This window comes from Asterias amurensis, chromosome 4, assembly GCF_032118995.1.
Source record: "Asterias amurensis chromosome 4, ASM3211899v1".
NCBI classification, from domain to species: domain Eukaryota; kingdom Metazoa; phylum Echinodermata; class Asteroidea; order Forcipulatida; family Asteriidae; genus Asterias; species Asterias amurensis.
Window position 1 is genome coordinate 18187991 of NC_092651.1, and position 17276 is coordinate 18205266.

Consider the following 17276-nt stretch of genomic DNA (forward strand, 5'->3'; position numbering starts at 1 on the left):
GTAATAGGCGCGAGGACCCCGTAATAGTCGACACTTCATTGACATCAGTGGGAGTATCTGCTGGCAGGAAAGTCGGGTTGTTTTCCACAACCCTCTTTGGGTTAAATTACTTATCTTCCTCAAGTAAACAGGGCCCGTTAGCCTTGGATGATAACCTGTCTTGGAGTGACCTCCCCCTGAATGAAACAGAGCCTTCAATGAGGTTTAGTAACATGACATGATACTGAATGTGAGTGTAGTAAGGTTCACTATCACCCAGTAGAGTCATAAATATTTTGTCTTTTTCTTTGTGGGAGTTATCTGACTCTAGACGAATGAAACTGAAGGCCTTGTAGCCATTGAGCAGTGCGAATTGGAATAGTAGATGGTGGAATGAAGGGCTGTGTGTGGAGGCTTTTGGTGTCTGGTGTGGGTTAGGGTGCTTGTGCTCTTCTTGTTAGCTCTGTGAACAATCCAAGTAACCACGCTCTTCGATTTCATTCTCTATTTCATGAAGGCTGTTTCATTACTGTATGTAACAGCCTACTCTCTGATGATGTCTGTCTGTCCTTAGCCTTGCTCAAGGCAGTCGCATCATTCACTACGAAAAGAAAATTTAGGAGGGTTTGTCACATGAATAATATGTTAAAGAAACAACATAAGAGAACCGGGGAGATAAAAGCCATAGTTGTAACATTCCCATCCCTAGAAGTCACAGAGGACGACGTTGATCAAAGTGGGGTTAGATTCTACTGGGATAATAAGCCTTGAATCGATTAGTTTTAAGAGTTCTATCATGAGTCAAAAATCTGATGTGTTAGCAAATCTAAGCACCAAACTGTGTCACTTACATGTACCTAAGAAGATTTTTAAAAAACGGTTGCGACTTTCGAATGATATTTGCAATTGTAGATAAACCAGGTAGAACTTCACAGCTATTTTATGATGTTCGTAGTGCAAGTCCGATCAAACAGTATCCATACTATACAGTGTTCTCCACACACGTAAATTGGCAGGGCAGACCGCCCTCTAAAAATTTATGCCGCCCTGTTAAAATTAATGGCCACCCTGCCAAAAAAAGGACAGAGAGACAATTTTTAGACTTCATTTAATAAAGATCAAACGAGTATCTGACAAGCCAAAACGGACTTCAAAAATACAGCATCAGAAATGCGATCGTAAACAAACGTTAAAACATGATGATTGTACAGATGGCCACATGGCTCATACCACGCACACCGGCGACGTCGCTGCATGGAAATACCCACTGTTTGCATGCATTTACTAAGAACAAACGAGTACCTGACAAGCCAAAACCTACTTCAAAACTGCAACATCAGCAATGCGATCGTAAACAATTGTTAAAACATGATGATTGTACAGATGGCCACATGGCTCATACCACGCACACCGTCGACGTCGCTGCATGGAAATACCCACTGTTTGCATGCATTTACTAAGAACAAACGAGTACTTGACAAGCCAAAACCTACTTCAAAACTGCAACATCAGCAATGCGATCGTAAACAATTGTTAAAACATGATGATTGTACAGATGGCCACATGGCTCATACTACGCACACCGGCGACGTCGCTGCATGGAAATACCCACTGTATGCATGCATCTTATAAGATCAAACGAGTACCTGACAAGCCAAAACCTACTTCAAAACTGCAACATCAGCAATGCGATCGTAAACAATTGTTAAAACATGATGATTGTACAGATGGCCACATGGCTCATACTACGCACACCGGCGACGTCGCTGCATGGAAATACCCACTGTATGCATGCATCTTATAAGATCAAACGAGTACCTGACAAGCCAAAACCTACTTCAAAACTGCAACATCAGAAATGTGATCATAAACAATTGTTAAAACATGATGTACAGATGGCCACATGGCTCATACTACGCACACCGTCGACGTCGCTGCATGGAAATACCCACTGTATGCATGCATTTAATAAGATCAAACGAGTACCTGACAAGCCAACACCTACTTCAAACCTGCAACATCAGCAATGCAATCGTAAACTATTGTTAAAACATGATGATTGTACAGATGGCCACATGGCTCATACCACGCACACCGGCGACGTCGCTGCATGGAAATACCCACTGTATGCATGCATCTTATAAGATCAAACGAGTTCCTGACAAGCCAAAACCTACTTCAAACCTGCAACACCAGCAACTCGATCGTAAACAATTGTTAAAACATGATGATTGTACAGATGGCCACATGGCTCATACCACGCACTGGGCGACGTCGCTGCATGGAAATACCCACTGTATGCATGCATCTTATCAGATCAAACGAGTTCCTGACAAGCCAAAACCTACTTCAAACCTGCAACATCAGCAACTCGATCGTAAACAATTGTTAAAACATGATGATTGTACAGATGGCCACATGGCTCATACCACGCACACGGGCGACGTCGCTGCATGGAAATACCCACTGTATGCATGCATCTTATAAGATCAAACGAGTTCCTGACAAGCCAAAACCTACTTCAAACCTGCAACATCAGCAATGCGATCGTAAACTATTGTTAAAACATGATGATTGTACAGATGGCCACATGGCTCATACCACGCACACCGGCGACGTCGCTGCATGGAAATACCCACTGTATGCATGCATCTTATAAGATCAAACGAGTTCCTGACAAGCCAAAACCTACTTCAAATCTGCAACATCAGCAACTCGATCGTAAACAATTGTTAAAACATGATGATTGTACAGATGGCCACATGGCTCATACCACGCACTGGGCGACGTCGCTGCATGGAAATACCCACTGTATGCATGCATCTTATAAGATCAAACGAGTTCCTGACAAGCCAAAACCTACTTCAAACCTGCAACATCAGCAACTCGATCGTAAACAATTGTTAAAACATGATGATTGTACAGATGGCCACATGGCTCATACCACGCACACCGGCGACGTCGCTGCATGGAAATACCCACTGTATGCATGCATCTAATAAGATCAAACGAGTTCCTGACCAGCCAAAACCTACTTCAAACCTGCAACATCAGCAACTCGATCGTAAACAATTGTTAAAACATGATGATTGTACAGATGGCCACATGGCTCATACCACGCACACCGGCGACGTCGCTGCATGGAAATACCCACTGTATGCATGCATCTTATAAGATCAAACGAGTTCCTGACAAGCCAAAACCTACTTCAAACCTGCAACATCAGCAACTCAATCGTAAACAATTGTTAAAACATGATGATTGTACAGATGGCCACATGGCTCATACCACGCACACCGTCGACGTCGCTGCATGGAAATACCCACTGTATGCATGCATCTAATAAGATCAAACGAGTTCCTGACAAGCCAAAAAACCTACTTCAAACCTGCAACATCAGCAATGCGATCGTAAACAATTGTTAAAACATGATGATTGTACAGATGGCCACATGGCTCATACCACGCACACCGTCGACGTCGCTGCATGGAAATACCCACTGTATGCATGCATCTAATAAGATCAAACGAGTAACTGACAAGCCAAAACCAACTTCAAAACTACAGCATCACAATACGCACGTTCACAATAAGTTTTTGAACGTGCGTATTTTGTTGGAATCTATCAACGGCCAATCACAGCGTGCGGATTGTTTATGCAATTTGATTACGTCATACCGCCCTCCTAAAAAAAGTCTGTGGAGAACACTGCGAGTTGGTCTGTATTAAAAGAGCATTTGTAACCGGGTTTTTTCAAAGACCAACTCGACCGATCCAAGGCATCGTGTATCTTTAAGGGTGTTTTGATCTTTGAACCAGTACTGTTGGCTGCTGATTTCGGTAAACCTTTTAAGTTGGTATTTGATGCCAGTGATGTTGGTGTAGCTGCTATACATCGAGTGAGTTATTTCTCCGATTTCTCTCACCACGTCTGCCACTCACCAACTTCACTGACATTATGGTAATGAGTGGGAACTCTTTCTTCGCGTGTATTATAGTAACGAGTCAGTGGCTTCAACACAGACCCTACAAGGCTGTCAGCCTACAGCCTTCGCATACGGCTTTTGTACAGGGGGCGTCGTGTCGTGCGATTTGGTTAATACACAGTACGCACTGTGTATACGGGTGGGTTTTAACAGCGGCGGTCTTTTTTCAGAGTCAATAATTCAACTGCCTTGAGCAAGGCTCATCTGTCCTCGATGCCTTTTTCTTTGTGTGCTTCTTGTCTGATTGAAATTCAAGCAATATGACAATTTGGGTCAAGAAACTGCACTAAAGCATGTTAAGTTTGATACCTTAATGTAGTAGTACTTGAGTATCAATAAGTAATATAAGCATGATCTATCTTGTGTGAGAGGCTGGTCTATACCAGAGTGGGGCCTTAAGCAACCTCTACCCCCTCAGCTGTCTTCTTCCTTATCTTGCTTTTGACTCATTTCTTCTCAGTCTGTCTACTTCATGAAACCGTGAAACCCAGCCGTAATGCACACGCAAGTACCCCAGTGCCCAGGGATGACCTTTTGTACCGGAGCGTAGGGTAAGTGACTTAACCATGTATATCTCCGGGCGTTCTCTCACCGACGGACCCGTGAGGGGCCACCTCCAGAAGTTCTTGGGGTCGTGGGGTCAAGTTACCTCCAACCGGTGGGTCCTCGAAATGAATCGGCACTCTTGTTAACAAGGACGGGCTTATTATAAACACTGAGAAACCCACCCTATCCCCTCGCAGGTTGCCACCTTTCTCGGTGCGTCCCTCAACCTGCGCAAGGGATTGGCCCGCCCATCAAAGGAACCCCGTCTGAACCTTTGGCAGTGCGTGTCCCTCTTCCTGCCAGCGGTGGTTGCCTCGGCTCTGGCCTGGCTCAGGCTGTTGGGCTTCTTGGCCAGTATGGTTTGCAGGCTGAGAATGAGACCAATTCAACTTCATCTTGCCCATCCGGCACCCAATCCACCACCTAATGCCAACCACGCCCTGGCTAGTGCCCCACCTTTGATGGTGGCTAGTCGAAACGAACATTTCGCAGGGCCATGTTTTCTGCCAGGCCTTTCCGTCGCTGACATTCACGAGTAACGCTTGGCACCTTGGATGGGCGGCAACCCTCCAGCGGTGGCAGACCACGGGTGTGTGGTGTTCTGAGCACCAATCATCCCACTTCAACGCCCTGGAGATGTTATTATTCGCCAATGCACTGCGACATTTCCAGTCGGATGGCAGGGGACATGCGGTCCTGGTGAGGTGCGACAATGCCACAGTCGTGGCTTACATCAATCACCAGTGGGACACCTGGTCGGGGAGCCTGTGTGCACTGGCTTTGGACCTCATCCACTAATGTATACAGCGGCGGACAGCACTGTCTGCAGTCCACATCACAGGCTTGAAGAATGTCACAGCCGACACTCTCTCAAGGGGCTGGATTGCCCCCACGGAGTGGTCGCTGCTCCCACAAGTGGCCAGATCGTTCTTTCACCTGATCGACAGGCCGCACGTGGACCTGTGCCCCTCACATGCAAACAACCAACTACTACGCAAGGGGTCCAGACACCAACGCATGGAAAATCGATGCTCTATCAGTGCAATGGGTTGGCCTACTGGCCTATGAATTCCCACCCATCTCGCTCGTCTGTCGGGTGCTGACCAAGATCGAGCAGGACTGCAGGTGCTTCCTCATAGCCCCGTTATGGCCACGCCAACTGTGGTTTCCACAACTTGTCGGGCTACTGGTCCACCGCTGGGTGATCTTACCGGGCCAAGCGGATCTCATGTACTAGCCCAATTCAGGGATGATCCATCCGGCTCTGGGGGATCTCCACCTGACGTGCTGGGTGCTGTCATGTGATCTCTCTGCTCAGCAGGCCTTTAGTGACGAGCTGCAACAATCGCACGTCTATGGTCGTTCTATGGTTAGTCTCTAGTTAGTCAATGGTCAGTCTTTGGTCAGTCTTTGGTCATTCTATGGTCAGTCAATGGTCAGTCTATGGTCAGTCTATGGTCAGTCTATGGTCAGTCTATGGTCGGTCTATGGTCAGTCTATGGTCAGTCTATGGTCAGTCTATGGTCAGTCTATGGTCAGTCTATGGTCAGTCTATGGTCAGTCGATCTCTGGTCAGAACTGGTGTATACACAGCGGGGGACAGCACTGTCAGCAGTCCACATTCGATCTCTGGTCAGAACTGGTGTATACACAGCGGGGGACAGCACTGTCAGCAGTCCACATTCCATGCTTGGAGAACGTCACAGCCAACGCTCTGTCAAGGGGCTGGATTGCCCCTACAGAGTGGTCGCTGCTCCCACAAGTGGCCAGATCGTTCTTATACCTGATCGACCGGCCGTAGGTGACCCTGTACCTCTCTCATGCGAACAACCAACTACTGCGCAAGTGGCCCAGACCCCACTGCATGGAAGTTAGTGCAATGGGATGGCCTACTGGCCTATGCATTCCAACCCATCTCACTTGTTTCCTGGGTACTGACCAAGATCGAGCAGGAGGACTTCAGGGTCTTCCTCATAGCCCTGTTCTGGCCCCGCCAATAGTGGTTTCCACGACTTGTCAGGCTCCTGTTCCACCGCTCGGTGATCTTACCGTAACGTCCTCCCAATACGTCTGTAGGGGAGCTGGTAGATTTCCTGGTATTTCTTCTTCATGGGAACGGTAAGGAATTACCGGTCAGCCGTCGCTGCAATCCAACCCGGGTTCCCGAACGGTTCTTTCGTCTCGGAAAACGGGGCCATCAGCAAACTGATCAAGGGGATGTTCATTACCCATCCTTCAGTGAGCAAGCTTGTCCCGCCATGAGACCACAAATAAGTGTGCAATTATGTAAGTTTTAAAACGGGGCTGGAAACCGTTACAGTATGTAAGTTTGTAAGTATTTAGGTATTAAACGGGGCTGGAAACCGTTACAGTATGTAAGTTTGTAAGTATTTAAGTATTAAACGGGGCTGGAAACCGTTACAATAAATAGGTATGTAATTATGTAAGTTTAAAACGGGGCTGGAAACCGTTACAGTATGTAAGTTTGTTAGTATTTAAGTATTAAACGGGGCTGGAAACCGTTCTATAAATAACTATGTAATTATGTAAGTTTAAAACGGGACTGGAAACCGTTACAGTATGTAAGTTTGTAAGTATTTAAGTATTAAACGGGGCTGGAAACCGTTCTATAAATAAGTATGTAATTATGTAAGTTTAAAACGGGACTGGAAACCGTTACAGTATGTAAGTTTGTAAGTATTTAAGTATTAAACGGGTCTGGAAACCGTTACAATAAATAAGCATGTAATTATGTAAGTTTAAAACGGGGCTGGAAACCGTTACAGTATGTATGTTTGTAAGTATTTAAGTATTAAACGGGGCTGGAAACCGTTACAATAAATAAGTATGTAATTATGTAAGTTTTAAAACGGAGCTGGAAACCGTACAGTATGTAAGTTTGTAAGTATTCAAGTATTAAACGGGGCTGGAAACCGTTACAATAAATAGGTATGTAATTATGTAAGTTTAAAACGGGGCTGGAAACCGTTAAAGTATGTATGTTTGAAAGTATTTAAGTATTAAACGGGGCTGGAAACCGTTACAATAAATAGGTATGTAATTATGTAAGTTTAAAACGGGGCTGGAAACCGTTACAGTATGTAAGTTTGTAAGTATTTAAGTATTAAACGGGGCTGGAAACCGTTACAATAAATAGGTATGTAATTATGTAAGTTTAAAACGGGGCTGGAAACCGTTACAGTATGTATGTTTGAAAGTATTTAAGTATTAAACGGGGCTGGAAACCGTTACAATAAATAGGTATGTAATTATGTAAGTTTAACACGGGGCTGGAAACCGTTACAGTATGTATGTTTGTAAGTATTTAAGTATTAAACGGGGCTGGAAACCGTTACAATAAATAAGTATGTAATTATGTAAGTTTTAAAACGGAGCTGGAAACCGTACAGTATGTAAGTTTGTAAGTATTCAAGTATTAAACGGAGCTGGAAACCGTTTCAAGAGATAGTTATGTAATTATGTAAGTTTAAAACGGGGCTGGAAACCGTTACAGTATGTAAGTTTGTAAGTATTTAAGTATTAAACGGGGCTGGAAACCGTTACAATAAATAGGTATGTAATTATGCAAGTTTAAAACGGGGCTGGAAACCGTTACAGTATGTATGTTTGAAAGTATTTAAGTATTAAGCGGGGCTGGAAACCGTTCAAGAAATAAGTATGTAATTATGTAAGTTTTAATACAATAAATAGGTATGTAATTATGTAAGTTTTAAAACGGAGCTGGAAACCGTACAGTATGTAAATTTGTAAGTATTTAAGTATTAAACGGGGCTGGAAACCGTTACAAGAAATAGGTATGTAATTATGTAAGTTTAAAACGGGGCTGGAAACCGTTACAGTATGTAAGTTTGAAAGTATTTAAGTATTAAACGGGGCTGGAAACCGTTACAATAAATAGGTATGTATTTATGTAAGTTTAAAACGGGGCTGGAAACCGTTACAGTATGTATGTTTGAAAGTATTTAAGTATTAAACGGGGCTGGAAACCGTTACAATAAATAGGTATGTAATTATGTAAGTTTAACACGGGGCTGGAAACCGTTACAGTATGTATGTTTGTAAGTATTTAAGTATTAAACGGGGCTGGAAACCGTTACATAAATAAGTATGTAATTATGTATGTTTTAAAACGGAGCTGGAAACCGTACAGTATGTAAGTTTGTAAGTATTCAAGTATTAAACGGGGCTGGAAACCGTTTCAAGAGATAGTTATGTAATTATGTAAGTTTAAAACGGGGCTGGAAACCGTTACAGTATGTAAGTTTGTAAGTATTTAAGTATTAAACGGGGCTGGAAACCGTTACAATAAATAGGTATGTAATTATGTAAGTTTAAAACGGGGCTAGAAACCGTTACAGTATGTATGTTTGAAAGTATTTAAGTATTAAGCGGGGCTGGAAACCGTTCAAGAAATAAGTATGTAATTATGTAAGTTTTAATACAATAAATAAGTATGTAATTATGTAAGTTTTAAAACGGAGCTGGAAACCGTACAGTATGTAAATTTGTAAGTATTTAAGTTTAAAACGGGGCTGGAAACCGTTACAGTATAAGTTTGTAAGTATTTAAGTATTAAACGGGTCTGGAAACCGTTACAATAAATAAGTATGTAATTATGTAAGTTTAAAACGGGGCTGGAAACCGCTACAGTATGTAAGTTTGTAAGTATTTAAGTATTAGACGGGGCTGGAAACCGCTACAGTATGTAAGTTTGTAAGTATTTAAGTATTAGACGGGGCTGGAAACCGTTACAATAAATAAGTATGTAATTATGTAAGTTTAAAACGGGGCTGGAAACCGTTACAAGAAATAGGTTTCGAATTATGTAAGTATTAAACGGGGCTGGAAACCTGTTACAGTATGTAAGTTTGTAAGTATTTAAGTATTAAACGGGTCTGGAAACCGTTACAATAAATAAGTATGTAATTATGTAAGTTTTAAGACGGGACTGGAAACCGTTACAGTATGTAAGTTTCTAAGTATTTAACCTTCTAACCCCTAAATCTCTCACCCTCTAACCCTATAACCCTCTAGCCCTCTCACCCTCTAACCCTCTAACCCTCTAACCCTCTAACCCACTAAACCTCTTACCCTCCAACTCTGTAACCCTCTAACCCTCTAACCCCTAACCCTCTGACCCCTTACCCCTAACCCCATAACCCCCTAACCCCCAACCCAATAACCCTCTAACTCTCTATTCCCCTAACCCTCTAACCCTCTAACCCCCTAACCCTCTAATCCTCTAACCCTCTAACCCTCTAACCCTCTAACCCTCTAACCCTCTAACCCTCTAACCCTCTAACCCTCTAACCCTCTAACCCACTAACCCTCAACCCTCCAACTCTGTAACCCTCTAACCCCTAACCCCCTTAACACCCTAACCCCCTAACCCAATAACTCTAACCCTCTGACCACTAACCCCTAACCCCATAACCCCCTAACCCCCAACCCAATAACACTCTAACACTCTAACCCTCTAACCCCCTAACCAATTAACCCTAACCCCTACCCCCTAGCCGTATAACCCTATAACCCTTACCCTCTAACCCTCTAACCCTGCCCTCTAACCCTTTAACCCTCTAACCCTCTAACCCCTAACCCTGTAACCCTCTAACCCCCTAACCCCCAACCCTGCAACCCTCTAACCCTCTAACCCCTTAACCCTCTAACCCTCTAACCATCTTACCCTCCTACCCTATAACCCTCTAACTCTCTAACCCTCTAACTCTTCAACCCTCTAACCTTAAAACCCTCTAACCCTCTAACTCTCTAACCCTCTAACCCCTAACCCTCTAACCCTCTAACCCTCTAACCCAATAACCCTCTTACTCTCTAACCCTCCTTCCCTATAACCCTCTAACTCTCTAACCCTCTAACCTTATAACCCTCTAACCCCTAACTCTCTAACCCTCTAACCCCCTAACCCTCTAACCCTCTAACCCTCTAACCCTATAACCATTTAACTCTCTAACCCTCTAACCCCCTAACCCTCTAACCCCCTAACCCTCTAACCCTATAACCCCCTAACCCTCTAACCCTCTAACTCTCTAACCCTCTAACCCTCTAACTCTGTAACCCTCTAACCCTCTAACCCCTTACCCCCTAACCCCCTAACTCTCTAACCTTCTAACCATTTTATCCTCCTACCCTATAACCCTCTACCTCTCTAACCCCCTAACCCCCTAACCCAATAACCCTTACTCTCTAACCCTCTAACCCTCTAACTCTGTAACCCTCTAACCCTCTAACCCCAAACCCCCTAACCCTCTAACCCTCTAACCTTCTAACCATTTTATCCTCCTACCCTATAACCCTCTACCTCTCTAACCCTCTAACCCTCTAACCCTATAACCCTCTAACCCTCTAACTCTCTAACCCTCTAACCCCCTAACACCCTAACCAAATAACCCTAACCCCACCCCCTAGCCGTATAACCCTATAACCCTTACCCTCTAATCCTCTAACCCTGCCCTCTAACCCTTTAACCCTCTAACCCTCTAACCCCCTAACCCCCTAACCCCCTAACCCTGTAACCCTCTAACCCCCCTAACCCTCTAACTATCTTACCCTCCTACCCTCTAACCCCATAACCCTCTAACTCTCTAACCCACTAACCCTATAACCCTCTAACCCTCTAACTCTCTAACCCCCTAACCCTCTAACCCTCTAACTCTCTAACCCTCTAACTCTCTAACCCTCTAACACTCTAAACCTCTAACCCCCTAACCCTGTAACCCTCTAACCCCCTAACCCTCTAACCCTCTAACCATCTTATCCTCCTACCCTATAACCCTCTAACTCTCTAACCCTATAACCCTCTAACCCTCTAAACTCTCTAACCCTTTAACCCTCTAACTCTCTAACCCTCTAACCCCCTAACCCTCTAACCCTCTAACCCACTAACCCGCTAACCCCCTAACCCTCTAACCCTCTAACCCTCTAACTCTGTAACCCTCTAACCCTCTAACTCTGTAACCCTCTAACCCTCTAACCCCTAACCCCCTAACCCGCTAACCCCCTAACCCTCTAACCCTCTAACCATCTTATCCTCCTACCCTATAACCCTCTAACTCTCTAACCCTCTAACCCTATAACCCTATAACCCTCTAACCCTCTAACCCCCTAACCCCCTAAACTCTCTAACCCTCTAACCCACTAACCCTCTAACCCTCTAACCATCTTACCCTCCTACCATATAACCCTCTAACTCTCTAACCCCCTAACCCAATAACCCTCTACAATCTAACCCTCTAACCCTCTAACCCCCTAACCCTCTAACCCCCTAACCCTCTAACCCTCTAACCCCCTAACCCTCTAACCCCCTAACCCTCTAACTCTCTAACCCTCTAACCCTCTAACCCTCTTACTCTGTAACCCTCTAACCCTCTAACCCCTAACCCCCTTAACTCCCTAACCCCCTAATCCAATAACCCTAACCCTCTAACCCCTAACCCCCTAACCCCTAACCCCCTTAACTCCTTAACCCCCTTTCCTAGTAACCCTAACCCTCTAACCCCTAACCCCCTAACCCTCTAACCCCCTAACCCCCTAACCCAATAACCTTCTAACACTCTAACCCTCTAACCCTGCCCTCTTACCCTGCCCTCTAACCATTCGACCGTCTAACCCTCTAACCACCTAATCCCCTAACCCCTCAACTCCCTAACCCCCTAATTATAACCCCCTAACCCCCTAACCCCCAAACTTCTAAACATCTTACCCTCTAATCTTCTAAGCCTCCTACCCTATAACCCTCTAACTCTCTATCCCTCTAACCCTCTAACCCCCTAACCCTCTAACCCTCTTACCCTCTAACTCTCTAACCGTGTAACCCTCTAACCCTCTAACTCTCTAACCCTCTAACCCTAGTACCCCTAACCCCCTTAACTCCCTAACCGTCTAACCCAATAACCCTAACCCTCAAACCCCCAACCCCCTAACCCCCTTAACTCCCTAACCCCCTAACCCAATAACCCTAACCCTCCTACCTCTAACCCCCTTACCGCCTAACCCCCTAACCCCCTAAACCAATAACCCTCTAACACTCTAACCCTCTAACCCTGCCCTCTAACCCTCTAACCCTCTGAACCCTCTAACCCTCCAACCCTCCAACCCTCTAACCCTCTAACCCCCTAATCCCATAACCCCTCAACCCCTAACCCCCTAATTATAACCCCCTAACCCCCTAACCCCCAAACTTCTAAACATCTAACCCTCTAACCTTCTACCCCTCCTACCCTCTAACCCTCTAACTCTCTAACCCTCTAACCCCTAACCCTCTAACCCTCTAACCCTCTAACCCAATAACCCTCTTACTCTCTAACCCTCCTTCCCTATAACCCTCTAACTCTCTAACCCTCTAACCTTATAACCCTCTAACCCCTAACTCTCTAACCCTCTAACCCCCTAACCCTCTAACCCTCTAACCCTCTAACCCTATAACCATTTAACTCTCTAACCCTCTAACCCCCTAACCCTCTAACCCCCTAACCCTCTAACCCTATAACCCCCTAACCCTCTAACCCTCTAACTCTCTAACCCTCTAACCCTCTAACTCTGTAACCCTCTAACCCTCTAACCCCTTACCCCCTAACCCCCTAACTCTCTAACCTTCTAACCATTTTATCCTCCTACCCTATAACCCTCTACCTCTCTAACCCCCTAACCCCCTAACCCAATAACCCTTACTCTCTAACCCTCTAACCCTCTAACTCTGTAACCCTCTAACCCTCTAACCCCAAACCCCCTAACCCTCTAACCCTCTAACCTTCTAACCATTTTATCCTCCTACCCTATAACCCTCTACCTCTCTAACCCTCTAACCCTCTAACCCTATAACCCTCTAACCCTCTAACTCTCTAACCCTCTAACCCCCTAACACCCTAACCAAATAACCCTAACCCCACCCCCTAGCCGTATAACCCTATAACCCTTACCCTCTAATCCTCTAACCCTGCCCTCTAACCCTTTAACCCTCTAACCCTCTAACCCCCTAACCCCCTAACCCCCTAACCCTGTAACCCTCTAACCCCCCTAACCCTCTAACTATCTTACCCTCCTACCCTCTAACCCCATAACCCTCTAACTCTCTAACCCACTAACCCTATAACCCTCTAACCCTCTAACTCTCTAACCCCCTAACCCTCTAACCCTCTAACTCTCTAACCCTCTAACTCTCTAACCCTCTAACACTCTAAACCTCTAACCCCCTAACCCTGTAACCCTCTAACCCCCTAACCCTCTAACCCTCTAACCATCTTATCCTCCTACCCTATAACCCTCTAACTCTCTAACCCTATAACCCTCTAACCCTCTAAACTCTCTAACCCTTTAACCCTCTAACTCTCTAACCCTCTAACCCCCTAACCCTCTAACCCTCTAACCCACTAACCCGCTAACCCCCTAACCCTCTAACCCTCTAACCCTCTAACTCTGTAACCCTCTAACCCTCTAACTCTGTAACCCTCTAACCCTCTAACCCCTAACCCCCTAACCCGCTAACCCCCTAACCCTCTAACCCTCTAACCATCTTATCCTCCTACCCTATAACCCTCTAACTCTCTAACCCTCTAACCCTATAACCCTATAACCCTCTAACCCTCTAACCCCCTAACCCCCTAAACTCTCTAACCCTCTAACCCACTAACCCTCTAACCCTCTAACCATCTTACCCTCCTACCATATAACCCTCTAACTCTCTAACCCCCTAACCCAATAACCCTCTACAATCTAACCCTCTAACCCTCTAACCCCCTAACCCTCTAACCCCCTAACCCTCTAACCCTCTAACCCCCTAACCCTCTAACCCCCTAACCCTCTAACTCTCTAACCCTCTAACCCTCTAACCCTCTTACTCTGTAACCCTCTAACCCTCTAACCCCTAACCCCCTTAACTCCCTAACCCCCTAATCCAATAACCCTAACCCTCTAACCCCTAACCCCCTAACCCCTAACCCCCTTAACTCCTTAACCCCCTTTCCTAGTAACCCTAACCCTCTAACCCCTAACCCCCTAACCCTCTAACCCCCTAACCCCCTAACCCAATAACCTTCTAACACTCTAACCCTCTAACCCTGCCCTCTTACCCTGCCCTCTAACCATTCGACCGTCTAACCCTCTAACCACCTAATCCCCTAACCCCTCAACTCCCTAACCCCCTAATTATAACCCCCTAACCCCCTAACCCCCAAACTTCTAAACATCTTACCCTCTAATCTTCTAAGCCTCCTACCCTATAACCCTCTAACTCTCTATCCCTCTAACCCTCTAACCCCCTAACCCTCTAACCCTCTTACCCTCTAACTCTCTAACCGTGTAACCCTCTAACCCTCTAACTCTCTAACCCTCTAACCCTAGTACCCCTAACCCCCTTAACTCCCTAACCGTCTAACCCAATAACCCTAACCCTCAAACCCCCAACCCCCTAACCCCCTTAACTCCCTAACCCCCTAACCCAATAACCCTAACCCTCCTACCTCTAACCCCCTTACCGCCTAACCCCCTAACCCCCTAAACCAATAACCCTCTAACACTCTAACCCTCTAACCCTGCCCTCTAACCCTCTAACCCTCTGAACCCTCTAACCCTCCAACCCTCCAACCCTCTAACCCTCTAACCCCCTAATCCCATAACCCCTCAACCCCTAACCCCCTAATTATAACCCCCTAACCCCCTAACCCCCAAACTTCTAAACATCTAACCCTCTAACCTTCTACCCCTCCTACCCTATAACCCTCTAACTCTCTAACTCTCTACCCCTCCAACGCTCTCACCTTCCCACCCTATAACACTCTAAACCCCTAACCCCCTAACCCTCTAACCCTCTAACCATCTTATCCTCCTACCCTATAACCCTCTAACTCTCTAACCCTCTAACGCTATAACCCTCCAACCCTCTAAACTCTCTAACCCTCTAACCCTCTAACTCTGTAACCCTCTAACCCTCTAACCCCTAACCCCCTAACCCTGTAACCCTCTAAACCCCTAACCCTCTAACCCTCTAACCCACTAACCCTCTAACCCTCTAACCATCTTACCCTCCTACCATAAAACCCTCTAACTCTCTAACCCCCTTACCCAATAACCCTCTACAATCTAACCCTCTAACCCTCTAACCCCTAACCCTGTAACCCCCTAACCCTCTAACCCTCTAACCCCTAATCCTCTAACCCCCTAACTCTCTAACTCTCTAACCCTCTAACCCTCTAACCCTCTTACTCTGTAACCCTCTAACCCTCTAACCCCTAACCCCCTTAACTCCCTTACCCCTAATCCAATAACCCTAACCCTCTAACCCCTAACCCCCTAAACCCCTAACCCCCTAACCCAATAACCTTCTAACACTCTAACCCTCTAACCCTGCCCTCTAACCCTGCCCTCTAACCATTCGACCGTCTAACCCTCTAACCACCTAATCCCCTAACCCCTCAACTCCCTAACCCCCTAATTATAACCCCCTAACCCCCTAACCCCCAAACTTCTAAACATCTAACCCTCTAATCTTCTAAGCCTCCTACCCTATAACCCTCTAACTCTCTAACCCTCTAACCCTCTAACCCCCTAACCCTCTAACCCTCTTACCCTCTAACTCTCTAACCGTGTAACCCTCTAACCCTCTAACTCTCTAACCCTAGTACCCCTAACCCCTTTAACTCCCTATCCCCCTAACCCAATAAACCTTACACTCTAACCCCTTACCCCCTTAACTCCCTAACCGTCTAACCCAATAACCCTAACCCTCTAACCCCTAACCCCCTAACCCCTTTAACTCCCTAACCCCCTAACCCAATAACCCTAACCCTCCTACCCCTAACCCCCTTACCCCCTAACCCCCTAACCCCTAGACCAATAACCCTCTAACACTCTAACCCTCTAACCATGCCCTCTAACCCTCTAACCCTCTGAACCCTCCAACCCTCCAACCCTCCAACCCTCTAACCCTCTAACCCCCTAATCCCATAACCCCTCAACCCCTAACCCCCTAATTATAACCCCCTAACCCCCTAACCCCCAAACTTCTAAACATCTAGCCCTCTAACCTTCTACCTCTCCTACCCTATAACCCTCTAACTCTCTAACTCTCTACCCCTCCAACGCTCTAACCTTCCCACCCTATAACCCTCTAACCCCTAACCCATTAACCCCCTAACCCCCTAACCCAATAACCCTTACCCCATAACTAAATAACCCCTAACCCCCTACCCCCTAACCCCCTATAACCCAATAACCCAATAACCCTCTAACCCTTTAACCCTCTAACTCTCTAACCCCCTAATCCCCTAACCCCTTAACCCCCTAAACCGCTAATTATAACCCCAAACCCCCTAACCCCAAACCTCTAAACCTCTAACCCTATAACCTTCTAACCCGCCTACCCTTTAACCCTCTAACTCTCTAACCCCCTAACCCTCTAACCCTCTCACCATCTAACCCCTTACCCTCTAACCCTCTAACCCTCTAACCCTCTTACCCTCTTACCCTTTTACCCCCTAACCCCCTAACACTCTAACCACCTAACCCCCTCACCCTATAACCCTATAACCATAACCCCCTATCCCTTAACCCTATAACCCTATAACCCTAACCCCCCACCCTCTAACCCTCTAACCCTGCCCTCTAACCCCCTAAACCTCTAACCCTCTAACCCTCTAACCCCCTAATCCCCTAACCCTTAACCCCTTAACCCCCTAATTAAAACCCCCTAACCCCCTAACCCCTAAACTTCTAAACCTCTAACCCTCTGACC